Below are 14,569 nucleotides of genomic sequence, written 5' to 3' on the forward strand. Positions count from 1 at the left end.
TCGGGGAATAAAAGGGGTGACGCTGTTTCGGAGATAGGGGCAATTATGTCGACATGGGGATGTCCGCTTGAACGCTCCTCACACTTGACAAGTCGGTGTCCAGGCTTACCGTACCAGCTTTTTCTGGGACGAGGCAAATGATCTTGTCATAGGAACGTACGCCATAATGTCTCTCACACTTGACAGGTCGATCATAACAGCAGCCCCCGCATACGTTCCCAGGGGGATAACCTGGCCGGCTTACGTACCTTTTGGCGACAAGAATGTGTGCGCCGATCCAGGAGACATGTATATATATATATATATATATATATATATATATATATATATATATATATATAAGACTTTTACTTTACGCAGCCCATGTATGCAGCCTAAACAGTACGTTGCATTCACCAATGCCCATGCTCATTTCTGATTGGAATGGCCGATAGCGCAGAGTGCAATGCCTTCAGTGTCCAGGCGACTACAGAACACCTCCTGGGCTACCGCCCGTCTTTCAAAACGAAGGACTTGACCTCCAGACAACTTTAAACCACTTAGATGGAAGATTTCTCTCATTGGACAAGATCTAGGAACCATGGTCTCGCATATCACATATCACAATAACAAAGCGCCATGAAATTGCTGCTGCAACTTTTGAGAGCAACCCGGACCGAGCGACCACCCGTGATAGAGAACCGAGAATGGTAATGCGTTGAAGATATCAACAGCCAACTTTCTCTTCTTCTCTTAATCATTTTCCCTCCCCTTTTCCTTTACCCCAGTCCAGGGTAGCCAACCAGGCTCAGTCCTGGTTTACCACCCTGCCTTATCCTCATCCATAACGTGCCCCCTATTTCAACGAAACCTAAACAAGATGACTCGTGTCATTCACTGAGGATGCCGCAGGCGACGTGTATAACGCATCACAATAGGGAGAAAACAAGGGTTCAATAATCGTTTGCAAAGTTTGTAGTTATTTCACATATATCAATTTTCTGCCACGCATTACACATCAGATGCCCGCAATTTTCACGATTTTGAATACGCTGTGAGGTAAGGTTCTCCCGGGACATCAGGAAAAATAGTGCGTGTTGGCCGTATAACACTTTCGAGCATTTGATGATGGATTTCTTCACCGCATAGGCCCCACCCATTTTTGTCCACACATCTAACTACGCGTGCTTACAAGCTACACCACTCCACTGATTTTTGCCATATTTAACCTTGGTGACATAAACAGGAGCCGAATTTACAAAGGTTTTCGTTGGTAAGTGCTTCTTGCCATTGGTTGTCCACTTTCGCTAATCATCAAGATTGACTAACATACATTGTCACGAAGCGGAAGGAGGGTGTTGGTATGGTGAATATCATGATGAGGAGGGCTACTCCCCAGCGGGGAGTAGCAGGCTAGAGACACTTCACTCAGGCCGACCTCTCCATCTTTCTGCCATTAAAAAACTTCTCTCTCTCTCGTCACACACAAGAAAAATCTACTGTAAAAGTTATGTTATTTATATGGGCCCAGTTCTCTCAGAGCAGCGGGCTAAATGCTGGTCATTTGTAGAAAAAAAAATTACTAATAATAAATAAAAAAGCTATAATGTCCTGAAGCGTTTGAACACTACACTTACTGCAAAAATCTGTAACTAACCCACAGCCTTTGCACTTCGCCTACCATTGACCCATAATCGTCCCCTTTTCTCCACAAAATATCCGTATAAACAAGGTGCCTCGTTTAGATCATCGATGACACCTCGAAAATCTACTACGACCCTCACATAGCGCACGAAGATGGGAAGTAAACGAGGATTCAGTAATTAACATATTTATTTGCAAAGCTCAGAATTTACGGAGAAGCTTTAAAATTTCGCCACGCTTTACCACTTTTTACCATTTGAAAACTCGGTGTGACGTATGGTGCCGTCAGGACACTGGGAAACGTAGCTGATAACGGCTGTACTTTCGAACTCTTGATTAAGGAATTTTTTTGCAATAACCTTATTCAACTGACGTTCATGAAACTTTGCCCACATATCACGAATAAGATGCCCTCTACATCACCAGACGTTCAATTTTTTGGCGCGTTGAGTAGTTTCACCACCATGGGCAACCTTGCTGCGGGGTTCGTAAAATGCGCTTGTAAACCTCTTCAATGCTTTAATAGCTAAGTTTTTCTACGAAGCTTGCGATTAACCTACACACTTAAAATTTCAGCACACGTCATCAATAAGATTTCGCCAAACACAGAATTCTACAGCATTTTTGATAAATACAGAGTTACTGCCATTTTTTTTCCTTCTTTCAAGGCAGCGGCGAAATTTCTTAAGCGCTTCATATAACACTTTAATCAAGGCAGAAAACAGAGGTTTAGAAATTTCCATTCAGCTCCTAATAAGTCCACACACTTCAATATGTTCGCGCGCATATCCTCTGACACGATCCTCATTCCCTCTAAATATAAACTTGACAAGTAGTCTAGCTTTTGTTTTATTTTTATTTTCGAGGACACCATGAAAACACACATATAGCGTTTTTGAACGCTTCTATATATAATGGCACTAAAAGCTTCGCCGCTAAACACTTGTCGCCGCACAAATACTTGAATATTTGAGGCTTGAAGCCGTAGTTCCCAGTCCGTACAGTTGTTCATAGCCAGTTGTATTTCTCTCATTTTTGCGTTCCCAAGCACACACTGCAGAAACTTCGGGAATAACGAGTAAGGGATACTCATGTAGCGCTTGTGACTGTAGTGTTTCCTGGAATATCTTCTTGCGGTTCATCGGGCCGCCAAACTGCCGCTCTCTTTCTTGCACAATCGCGACGTAAAAATAGGAGACGCAAATACGTGGCCGTAATCTACGACCCATGAGCACCCCTTTACGTTCACAATTGAAACGCAGCATCATGGCGGTATAGAGCACGCGATGTGCCGCTTCAACTGTTGTCGCGCTATGCCCCAGTGTTACCAAGGCGCCCTAGAGCTGATGGTGAAGGAAGTGAATCAATCGACCTTGCGGTTCGGCTCGCCCCATCGCGAGACTTCGGACGAGGAAGACGGAAAAGCAATAATAATAACGATAAAACAACTGACTCAACACAGCGGAGAGTTGTTGCAGCATCATGTGTCGTTAAGGCCAGCGAAGTATATACATAAAAAAAGGAAATCGACAAAACAACGCTGGCAGGTCGAGGAAAAGAAGAGTGAAATTGACGCAGCACGATCGCCTGTGTATAGGAGGAAATAATAGGTACCAAAGTGCCGCGATTGATGGGCTGCGTTGACAGATTAGGCGGACATTTGAGACGGAAAACTTAGGCACGGTGTCAGGTGTATGCGCCGAATAAATACAGGAAGGTGTAAGGCGTTGCGGCAGCCGAGTTTCCTCGAAAAAGGTTGTTTGTTTCTGTGTTTATCCTTCCTTATCGTGAGTTACTGGTCTTCAGGTACACATAGTCGATCGGTACCATAAAATTAGCAGATGAAGGCATCACGGTAAAAACAAACAAACCAACCAACCAGCCAACAAACAAACAACAAGTAAATAAATAAACAAATAAATTACAAAGAACGTTATAGAAGGGGAAGAAGTAAAGTAGAATGACGAGAAGAAATTACGCGGATATCGTACCATGGGGAATCAACGTCACGGCAAAGCTCTGTCTCTGTTATTCTCTTTTAAGAACTGTTGCCTGTGACGTACATGTCCCGCGTGTTATTTTCTCTTCGCCCTCGCGCCTTCCTTTCGTCGATGTCACGCATGTTTTGACGGCATGCTCGCCTTCACCCTCGGAAATGTCAGCGATCGCCGCTATACTGGCCGACGCTCCGCCTCATTTTTCTTTTTTGCTCGTGCCGACGTATGCCTGCGCGCCCGTGTTGACGTCATATGCGTCTGGCGTGCGCGACGCGCCGGTTCTTGCCGATATTCTAACGGTTGATGACTCGCACGGCGCCTTTAATGCCACAGCAATTATGCGGACACACGACTCGCGTCCGCGCCGTCGACAGCGTCGCCGTGGACGTTGTCCCTCGTGAGACGTACGGCGTATGTTCGTCCAGGCCGCCGCGCGAGAAGACCGGTGCGGGCTGCCTTCTCGCGCGCCCAGTGATGGAGGTCACGTGACCTGCTTAGTTCTGGAGCGAGAACTAAGCACAAAATCCGGCGTCGACGTCCCGCGTCGACCGTCTTGTGAGCGAAAAATCATTCCGGATCACCGAATCATGCCCCACCAAGCAGGCCCTCCGTGTATATAGCGCAAGGACGTTACTGAACTAATGAATTTCTCAAAGTAAAATGTGTCAGAAAAATTATAAATTACGAGTTACACTCAACCTACAGACATGATAGCGCCGGATTGTAATTTGAATATACAAGAAAACATTATTCTGTTACGCGGAAACTCAAACACAAACCCCTTTTTCAGCGTTTCTGCCATTCATAGAGCGGCGCGCCCGGTTCCTTGCAACACCATCCAGATGGCGCTCGCCTCCGCGCATCCGCGGACCATGCAGGAGGCCGCGTTTCTACCAGGAAGCTCGCTTTCGTGCGTAGCGTTCGCTGCCGGCGTTTCCTGGTAAACATTACTTTTACACATAAGCTGCATTTGCCGAGGAGCGTGAAAAGCAGCGAGGCATATTTGAATGCTATCGCGCGCGTTTTAAAAGGCGAAGCTGAAGCGTCCTCCAAAATTTTCTATCTCGTATTTGCACGAGCCGGAAGGTCTCCAGGGAGAGATCTGGGGACTTTTGCCGGGGACTCTTGCTTCTAATGTGTGTTTGCCTATAGGTATACTACGCAAGACGGCGCCACTTTGCCTTTTTTTAACCACTGCTAATACTGGTGTTCAAACGGGATCATAGCGGCCGATACAGAGTCCGTAATGGCAAAGCGGTGGTTGTTGTCGTCAGTGGTTGAGCAGTGTCACTGGGGTTCACGTAACGTTAGATTGGCCGCTTTGCAGTGCACCGCTCTGCCATATCCCGGGTCGTCGGCGGAGGGAGGTGGCCACAGTATGGCCCCGCTCTTTGTATGATCCGCCCAGCCATGAACATGAACTTCAGTATGACCTGCAAATTAATATTTTACAATACAACAAATTCACAGCAACCACGTGGCTTTGTTATTAAGTATGTAGCGGCTAAAGCGGCATCTTCCTAAGCCCCCCCCCCCCCCCCCCGCCCTCTCGTGCTTCTATGCCCTTGGCAGGAACCATTCTTCTTAGGCCTGGTGGTGAAGCATAGAAGAAAAGAATATCTGCTGCAGAAGTCAGAGGTTGAAATAATACAATCATGCCAAATATATTCAACAAAGGAAACAAATTCGGTAGAACACTCTGTATGTCGGGGTGACACTGTGTATGACTATGTAACGCCTTCGCAGGCTGTATTACAATGCCTACAGAAACAGTTATGTATTGCGTGTGTGTGTTAATTTCTTTCCTTCTTTTTCTCTAATTTTTCGCATCCATTTTTCCCCTCCCCGGTACAGGATAGCCAACCGGAGATTTTCTTTGGTTAACCTCCCTGTCATTCCTCTGATTTTTTTTTTCTGTCTCTCTCGGTGTGAAAAGGCTTCGTTGAAGAGATGCACGTATGTACACAATGACACACACTCCGTTACTCATGTTGATCCGATGGTTGGTTGGCAAAAAGCAGCCCCTCGTGTTTAACCAGGTCTTAACAGAACGTCTTTCCGAATGCAGTTAAAAAAAAAGCGCTTTCGCTCCAGGAGGTATACATATTTCAGTACATTTCGATAAGGCCGACCTAAATAAGGCACACGATACAAAGGATCTGGGAAAAATTGAGTCCACTAGGGCAGCAGAAGTTGCTTGTCGACTAGCAGTGAAAATGAACTCCAGGTTAAATCTGAATATCAAGAAATAAATTAGTCAATGACTTCCTTAAGAAAGCCCCAAGAAGCATGTGGGACATCTTTGGCTTCTGACCACACTAGTAAATTGGATGATAATTAACTAATCGGAGTTGCAAGATTTCACGCACAAACAGATTGTCATTTTCTCAAAGAAAAACAGGCGAGCAACAATTTGCCTGACGATGAGATGGACTAATCCTAGGCCACCAGGTTCAAGGGGGAGGAACATATTATCGTGCCGCATCCATTCACAACACGAGCTTATTAGCGTATTTTTCCTTGCATGATACGTTTGGCCGAGTTTTCATCTCAGCGGACATGTGCAACTTCCATGCGTCTTTGTACCTTTCACCAACAAGCACATTGTATTTGCTGTAATGTCTTGGTTTTCTATTTTTGTGTACTCGTCGAGTAGGAACACACACGCTTCCTATTGCGCAAATAAGAAAGCAGATAATAGTACGTGAAAGACCAGCATGTAAATAATTCTGTCTTTCCTGCGCTTTACCCCAATCGGGTCTTGGTAATCAAGCACGTTTTAAGGCGAAGAGCCCTTGTCGCAGAAAATCTGGCATCGCGCGTCCGGTGTCAGACGTCGTTACGGCAGAGTTACGAACCACCAATAACCAGACCATCCACGTGAAGCAAGAAATTTACTGAACTCATTGAATTTCTCAAGCTAAACTACGTGGAAAAATCGTAAACTATGACACACACACAACCTACAGATATGATAGCTGGATTGTAATTTGAATATACGAGAAAACCTAATTGTGTTATGCGAAAACTCAAAGAAACCACTTTTCCAGCGCATCTACAATTCAGAGACCGGTCGCGGCGTCCGCCATTTGTGCACGCCGGCGGGTGGGTGTCTCCGGAGCCACGGAGAGGCGGGCCCGGTTCCTTGCAATACCCCCAGCTGGCGCTCACCTCCGCCGCATCGCGGTCCACGCAAGGGGCCGTGCTTCTACCACAAAGCCTGCCTTCGCGCATAGCGTTCACGGCCAGCGTTTCCCGGTAAACATTGCGGTTACATACGCTCCAGTTCCCGGAAAGCGTGAGAAGCAGTCAGGGATCTTTGAATGCTATCGCATTCCACTCTTAAAGGCGAAGCTTAAGCGTCCTCCAAAATTTTTTTGCTGGCTTTCAGCCCTAAATTGTGCCGTCTGCCAAAGATATTTGTTGCTAAACGTAGTAGCTAACTTTAAATCAATGTTGTCTTATAATGAGCAGTTACTGACGTGTTTTGACTTGACGTCACAGAACGGCTTAACGTCAAAGGGCCACCGTTCTGGAAGCCGCCTAGAATGTTTACAGCATGGTTGAGTGCGGCAGGGTGACGCAGCCGGATTTCACTTTGTGACTAGCTCATGCATGTAGTAAGTGGATAAGACCAGGGTAATTTGTTTCTATTTCTGTGCGTCCGCGTATTCATTTGCAGACGTAAAGGTCCACGGAAGACGTTTACGTCTTTCCATGTGTCCATTTGTTGTAAAGAATAGAAACTGCGCTTATGTCTTTCATATTGCGCCACAAGAGAAAACCTTCTCGGTCTTCTTTTCTTTCTTTTTCGTGCACAGCGGCATGACCGCAAAAGGAAAAGAGTCCCTTCTGCCCCAGGTAGATGTTCATTCATTCATTCATTCATTCATTCATTCATTCATTCATTCATTCATTCATTCATTCATTCATTCATTCATTCATTATTCGTTCGTGCGTTCGTTTCCGTAGCCTCGTTGCGAAGAATTTCATTTATTTAGCGATAAGCAAGAGTGTGCGTAGTAATTATTGATTGTTTATATTTTAAATAGAGAAACACACAAAAAAAAATATCGGAAGAGCTAGACACAAAACTACTTCCGTGTGGGAATGCGAAAGTATTATGCCGCTTGTAGATGTCGGAACGCCATGAACACGCTCATTTTATACATTCACGCGCCACCTCCTCTCCAACAGCTGCGACGTCGGCTATTTTTGATACCATCTTTCGGTCATGCTGACTACGACGGATTTTCACTCAATGGGGTATATAATGATTTCGCATTAATAAAGGAAAAGAAAGGAAATGAAGTGACTGCATGTTGACCTTTTGGTAACTGCCTGGCGCAGGCGGCCGACACCTGAACAGGCAACAAAGCGCTCTGTGCGAGCAATCTTATGCAGTGACCCTATTATATGGCTGCCTCCATATGTAGCTAGCTTTCGCTTGGGCGCTAGATGAAAACAAAATCAAGGGTGTAAGACACATAGGTCAAGAACAACAGCGATTTATAGTTAATCTGCTGACCAAGCCATATGGTTCTAAGATAGCTTCCACCCATTACCGCGTTGCTTTAGTCGTAGTAATGGTTCTACGAAAAGTCGCAGAAGCATCGATTGCGAGAGCAAATTAATAGACATCTACTCGAAATAAGGATAGTAGATTTATCGGCCGTATAAACTTGCAAACATTCGCTTACAAACTAAATCAACAAAGATGGTGTCACGCACGCACAAGCAAACATGAACACATTTCACTCAATGAACGCGGAAGCTCGCTGTAAAAACGCTGCAGTGAGGGAACGCGGCAGCAGCCGCGAGCGAATTGACCTCCGTGCTGCCCCCTCGCTTCAACGCGAACTAAGAGGCGAAAACACAGTTCACTGGGAAGCTATCAACAATCGGCGCACTTTGCCTCCGTTGCCGATCGCTTTCAAGATAGGGCTTGCGCGGCCGCGCCATACGCAGCATCCGCCAGAGTATGGCACGCCCCCCTCCCTCCCCTCCCTCTGGTTCCTTGTGTGCGACGGAAGACGGCGCGCTTCCTAGGTTTGCTCGCTTGCGCGCGCGAAATTGAGCTGCTATCGTCAGCTCACCCTCGCACGCTTTCACATGCACATACCGCATACGACGCGCGGCGACGATGTTATCGCCCTTGGACTTCATCCGGAACATCACAGCGACGGCGACGACCGAAATGCCCCTGGAGTGGCCATATAATTGCTATCGCAATAAGAAAATATTTCTTAACATTGACTGGCTAGCTGGTCACGCCAAGTTTCGCGGTTTTTTACGGAAGACAAAAAGATGACCGGGAACGTGGCGATGGTTTATCTGTTGCCTCCTGCTGACCTTTCTCTTTTTCCTGCGCCGTGTTATACTTTCTATAGCACTTCTACATCTTGTCTTCATGAGGCACCATTTTTCTTATTCCCTCTTTATCTACCGTCTTCCTATTTTCCATATCTATTTCATTCCTGCGGCCAGCCTTTTCCATGGCTTTTTTTTCCTTTCTGTCTATTTGTATACTTACACCTTTTCAAATTAAAGAATATCCCAAAGTCATTATCACATGACCACTAGGACACGCGAAGCATTTTTCACCCTTGACATTCAGCGGTCGCGCTTACTAATTTGTGCAATGACTCGCACATGCGGTTGCAGGAGATACGCATCTTGAAGGATTACTCTAAACTACACATGCGCCGTGTTTTTTGCTTGGACCTGCAGGATAAGCTACGACCTAGAACTGGTGTCGCCAATTTAGTGATTTTGTCGCTGGATTAAGCGAAATTTTAGTCTGTGTAGTGACAAATTTTTCTGCCCAGTGACCACCGGCGAGTTTTATTCTTTTTTTTTTATTTTTTTATCGATCTAACAAAACAATTGGCGGCATTTTAGCAGGTACCAAGTTAGGAAAGTTGCTTGAAAAATGTTCTTCTATAACGCAATCTATTATTCAAAAGCTTTACATGCAAGCGGTCGAAATTGGCTGTACAATGCATGAGCTCCGTGGCAATGATGAACGGACGGTAGACTTCACATCGGTGGTCTTCACATCGTGCTTCACAGCACGGTGGCCTTCAAAGTATTCATAAGGCGCTCACAAAATGCTTGTTTTTTTATTTCTGTTTGTTTGTTTGTTGTTTTTGTTTGTTTTAAATTCTTTACAAAACCTTTTTGAATGGGTCTGAACGCTGCGGGATCTGTACTTTCACTAAATACGTTCGATTGGGGGGGGGGCACGCAAGGGTAGCAGTAAATAAATTTACGAAAGACCTATTGCGCCAAAATTTATGGTGATATTTGTTAGAACGCAGCTAGTGTAAATAAGAGAGATCAACTGCAGGAAGGCGTATACATTACAGCCGTTGGGCTCGTTCACGCTAACCTAATGGCTTTTGGACAAATAAATAGTGCGCGGAGCATTCAGTTGGATCAAACAGCGGAAGCATAGCATTTGACCCTGCCGCGTAAGCATACGACCAAGTGCGTGTCGCAGAATTTATCTCTCCTTTCAAGAGCGTCCAGAAGTGGATGCGCAGAGATATGTAGACCATGGGCTTTTAGGTGCTAGGAATATCAGATTACTCGTGCGTTTCTTTAAAATCGCACTGCATATATTGTATATATGACCACATTCTGAAGGTAGACGCCGAGTTTCAGTTGTCATCGTCCGTTGTTGTGTCAGCTATCCGCAAAAGTAAAAGCCCAGTACACACTGCTGGTAAACTAATTGTTTATTCTTCGCCCGCGTGGACCACAGACAAACGTGAAACGTTTGGCTAAGTGATTTAGGCCACGTTAGCCTATATTATAGGGTTCCGACAACTCTGCGTTACTCAACATGTACTCAGAAGCTTTGGCGGCCACTTTGTTGATACTGCAGCAAGATTTGCCGCAAATTTAGTGACATTTTGCCTCACTTGAGCTTGCTTTAGAAGTGCTGGCAACACTGCCTAGAACGAACCCGGCGCCAGCGCCGTGCGATAAGATGTTTTGCGCTTTCTCTACGACTCAACCGGACGGCCTAGTTAGCCTCCAGCCTGTTCGCATGCGTTCCGGTCGTGCGTATTGTGATAGTGCGATGCGTAATCATTTTCTATCTGGATAAGCACGCTAGCTGAGTAGCCATTTATGCCCTTCTCAATATTACATTGAAAAGTCTACCTCGCACGTTTCCCAGAACAATGGCATTGCAGATTAGTCAGTGTCCGAATACCCACTGGCATGTCACGTAATTTCACGTAAGGCAAGTTTCTCGCAGATAAATCACAAAGTTCCGTAAATTGGTTTAACAGCGAGATCAATACTGATGCCTTCGAGCTCTTACATGTCATTTTTAGTTAGAAAACCTAGGCTCGTACGGGAAGCAACCCCTGTTTAACATGCTTGGTGAAAGCGCGACTTCCGAGATCGCAAAGGCATTGCTGCTGCTCTCAGAAGCCGCGGTACGCGATAGCATCATATCACAGTGCGCATGCGTCGCTCGTGTACTTCGAGCGCAGCGCGGGTGTGTCCTCTATTGTTAAACCGTGTCGTCGCTCGCGGCCGCATTCAGCTGAGTCGAAGAAGAAAAATGGCCGTCCGCACACCCCTCTATACAGAGCTTGAGCACACAATAGCTTGATGACGAGAAGTCCGCGTCTGCGTCTCAGATACTCGTTGCAAGCAACGAAATACGGCCTCGGGTAAAACAAAAGGAACGAAATGACCCCCCCCCCCCTTTGACGAGGGATGCAGAGGGGGCGGGGAAGTCATTTTCTCACGCGTATGTACACACCTCTCCCGCACACCGCAAGATTACGCGTTTCGCTTGCGCTATTCGCGGTTCATTGTGATTTTTCTCGTGTTGTTCTCATATCTCTTCTCTTACGGGCTTCGCAACAGCAGAAAAAAAGGAAAGGAAGCGCAGCGAATCGTCTGGTTGCGCAGCAGAAAGCAGACGACCGTGAAGTGAAGCGACGACGCTCAGACTGGCCCTCTCAACGATGCGTCGTCGACGGCGGCGGCGGCGTATGTAGCCTCTGACGTCAAACGGGCGCGAGCATGGTGTGCGCGTCCAGCTTTAGGATGCACACATGAGCCTCCGTGTATACATACGCCCGGGTAGTACAGATACTGCGCATCACGCCAAACGTTCTCGCAGGGCGCCGGCCGCGCACTTACGTTCCCATATACACGAAACAAGCTATATATAATAGGCGACGCAGTCTTGGGCACTTGATATGTCGGAACTATACAGAGTCCGAAGCGATGAAAATATGCACCTGGTTCCCTCGATTCTTCCCACACACAATCAGGGTCCTGTAGCTAAGCTTCCATCACTTGGATGAGACTCTATAGAGCACCTTCTGTGTCATTGCCCATCCTTTGACGCTCAACGACGTACTCTACAAGCTAAACTCAGCCTGTTAGGCAACATACTGCCATTGGAAGAAAAGCTCCTGGGACCATGGCCTATGCATTCTTGCATGCGAAAGGCCACAAAAGCCCTCTTGCACTTCTTCAAGGCTACTGGACTGTACGAGCGCTTGTGACAGTGGACATTCCTCTGCGACCGATTCCGTGAATGACTGCCTCTTCATTGTTTTCCTCATCTGTCATTCTTATCTATTCTTCCCCTTTCCCCTCCCCAAGCGTACGGTAGCCAACCGGGCACGTCCTTGGTTAACATTCCTACTTTACCCTTTTCCTCTCTCTCTCTCTCTCTCTCTCTCTCTCTCTATCTCTCTCTTCCATCACCTGAGCACGGTAGGCTTGCAAATTTGCTCACATTTCTTGGAAATTCGAGCTCTCCGCTTTTATGTTATCATAAATCTCTCTCTCTCTCTCTCTCTCTCTCTCTTGTGGTAGAGCTTTTAAGCGACTCTCATAAGCTGCCTTCATAATAAGGGGTCTTCATCAGTGGTAAGAGATGCTCCTCAACTCTTCTTCGCTTCGTGCATTCTACGAATTCTCTGTTATAGACAGAAGCTCTTGGCCGTTAAACCAATATGTTTCTATCTCGCTGATACAGTATACGTGAGTCATGCACACCTATTCTTGCGATGGTAACACAAGAACTGTACTTTTAGGGCTGAATAATACGCATCATTAAATTAAATTACCCTACACGTTCAGCCACCTTTTCAAGGAACGTGAATGTTTGCTGGCGCCACTCACAATTAATCATTTATGTCTGAATGGGTAACGGATGAACGCCTTGGGAAGCAAGTCCGACAGATCTCGGCCGACAAATATGATCGGTGTTTCTATGGATCGTTGGCCACAGTCACTTCGGACGTTGATGCCAGAAAATCACCCATTGATGATTTTTAAGTTTTTCACTGTCCCCATCGGGAGTGCTTTCCCCTAGCCCTAGCAACAATGAAGCGCCGCGCTTCACAGAGGAACCATACCAGAGCACCGCGGCATCGAGTAACCACAATATTGTTCGCAAGGTGTTGGTAAGTTTCAACACAGCCCTTCTCACTGCATTGTCCCTGCAGATGCCTTCTTCTCTCTCTTTCACTCCCCATTCCCTTCCCCACGAGTAGGGTAGCAAACTGGACTCAGTCTGGTTAACCTCCCTGCCTTTCCTTCTTCCCTTCTCTCTCTCTTCCTCGCAAAAAAAACGAGGGAAGAATAATACCATACGAAAATTTTAAAAATCAATTGGGAGTGAAGCTAGACATCAAGTGAAGTGCTGCAGAGAATGCATTGAAATAGCCAGGCGAACTCGCATTTACTGCATTTGTGCAATGTTCATAAATGCAGGGAGGAAAGTAACGTTGCAGTAATCAATTACTTTTTACTAATTATTGAATTACTTTCGTGGAACGGTAATTGGTATCTGTAATCAATTACATTCTTGAAAGAGGTAATTTTAATAGTAATAGGTTACTTCTTCTTTTTCTCTGTAGCGTGTACAAGTCTGAGACCAAAATACCCTTTACGCTCAATTATTAATCGAACTACCATAGATAAAAAGCAAATAAAATAAAATACGGAATCTTTAGGGAGAATTCAAATGTAACGTCAACCACGCTGCGTTCAGCCGCGCCTACTTGCGATCGTCGTGGATCAAGGTCGTGCGTATATATTAATATTAAATTATGGGGTTTTACGTGCCAAAACCACTTTCTGATTATGAGGCACGCCGTAGTGGAGGGCTCCGGAAATTTCGACCACCTGGGGTTCTTTAACGTGCACCTAAATCTAAGTACACGGGTGTTTTCGCATTTCGCCCCCATCGAAATGCGGTCACCGTGGTGCGTATATATATATATATATATATATATATATATATATATATATATATATATATATATATATATATAAAGGTCAACAAGCAACTTGAGTCCATCGCGACGGTATATGCAATCGAGTGGCGCTGCGTTTTACGTTCTATAGAGAAAGTTCTATAGAGACTGCGGCTCCTACAAAGACCCACTTACTACTTTTCACGAGATCACCTCACACTATAGGGAAGGCAGGAGGTTTTTTCCTCCCCCCCATCAGAAGCTCAACCGAGCTCAGGCAGTCACATTAAGAATGATTCAAACTAAATCTTATCCCACACCTTTCGTGCTTAACAAAATTGACCGGGACTTTCCCGCGGAATGTAAAAGTTGTGGACACACTCCGTGTCTATTTGATCATATGTTCTGGCTGTGCCCCAACCAAAGGGCTTCGGATCTCAACAGTGAGGAGGACTGGAGTCGGCGCCTATCCAGCGAAGTCCTCCAAGATCAACTCCTGGCCGTCCGGAGAGCTCACGACATCGGGAAAGCCTTTGGCCTACCGGTGCCTACGTGGGCGGAGCCACCGACTTAGCCTGGGGGCTTGTGCCCTCGGACCCTAGTTTCTCTGGACTAAAATAAAGTTCTTGCCATGCCATGCCATAGAGAAAGTAGCTGAGTAGTCGCAATAAATTAATCAGTTAGTTCTGCGTTACTCTGCTTGCA

The sequence above is a fragment of the Dermacentor andersoni genome, chromosome 2 (assembly GCF_023375885.2).
Source record: "Dermacentor andersoni chromosome 2, qqDerAnde1_hic_scaffold, whole genome shotgun sequence".
NCBI lineage: Eukaryota > Metazoa > Arthropoda > Arachnida > Ixodida > Ixodidae > Dermacentor > Dermacentor andersoni.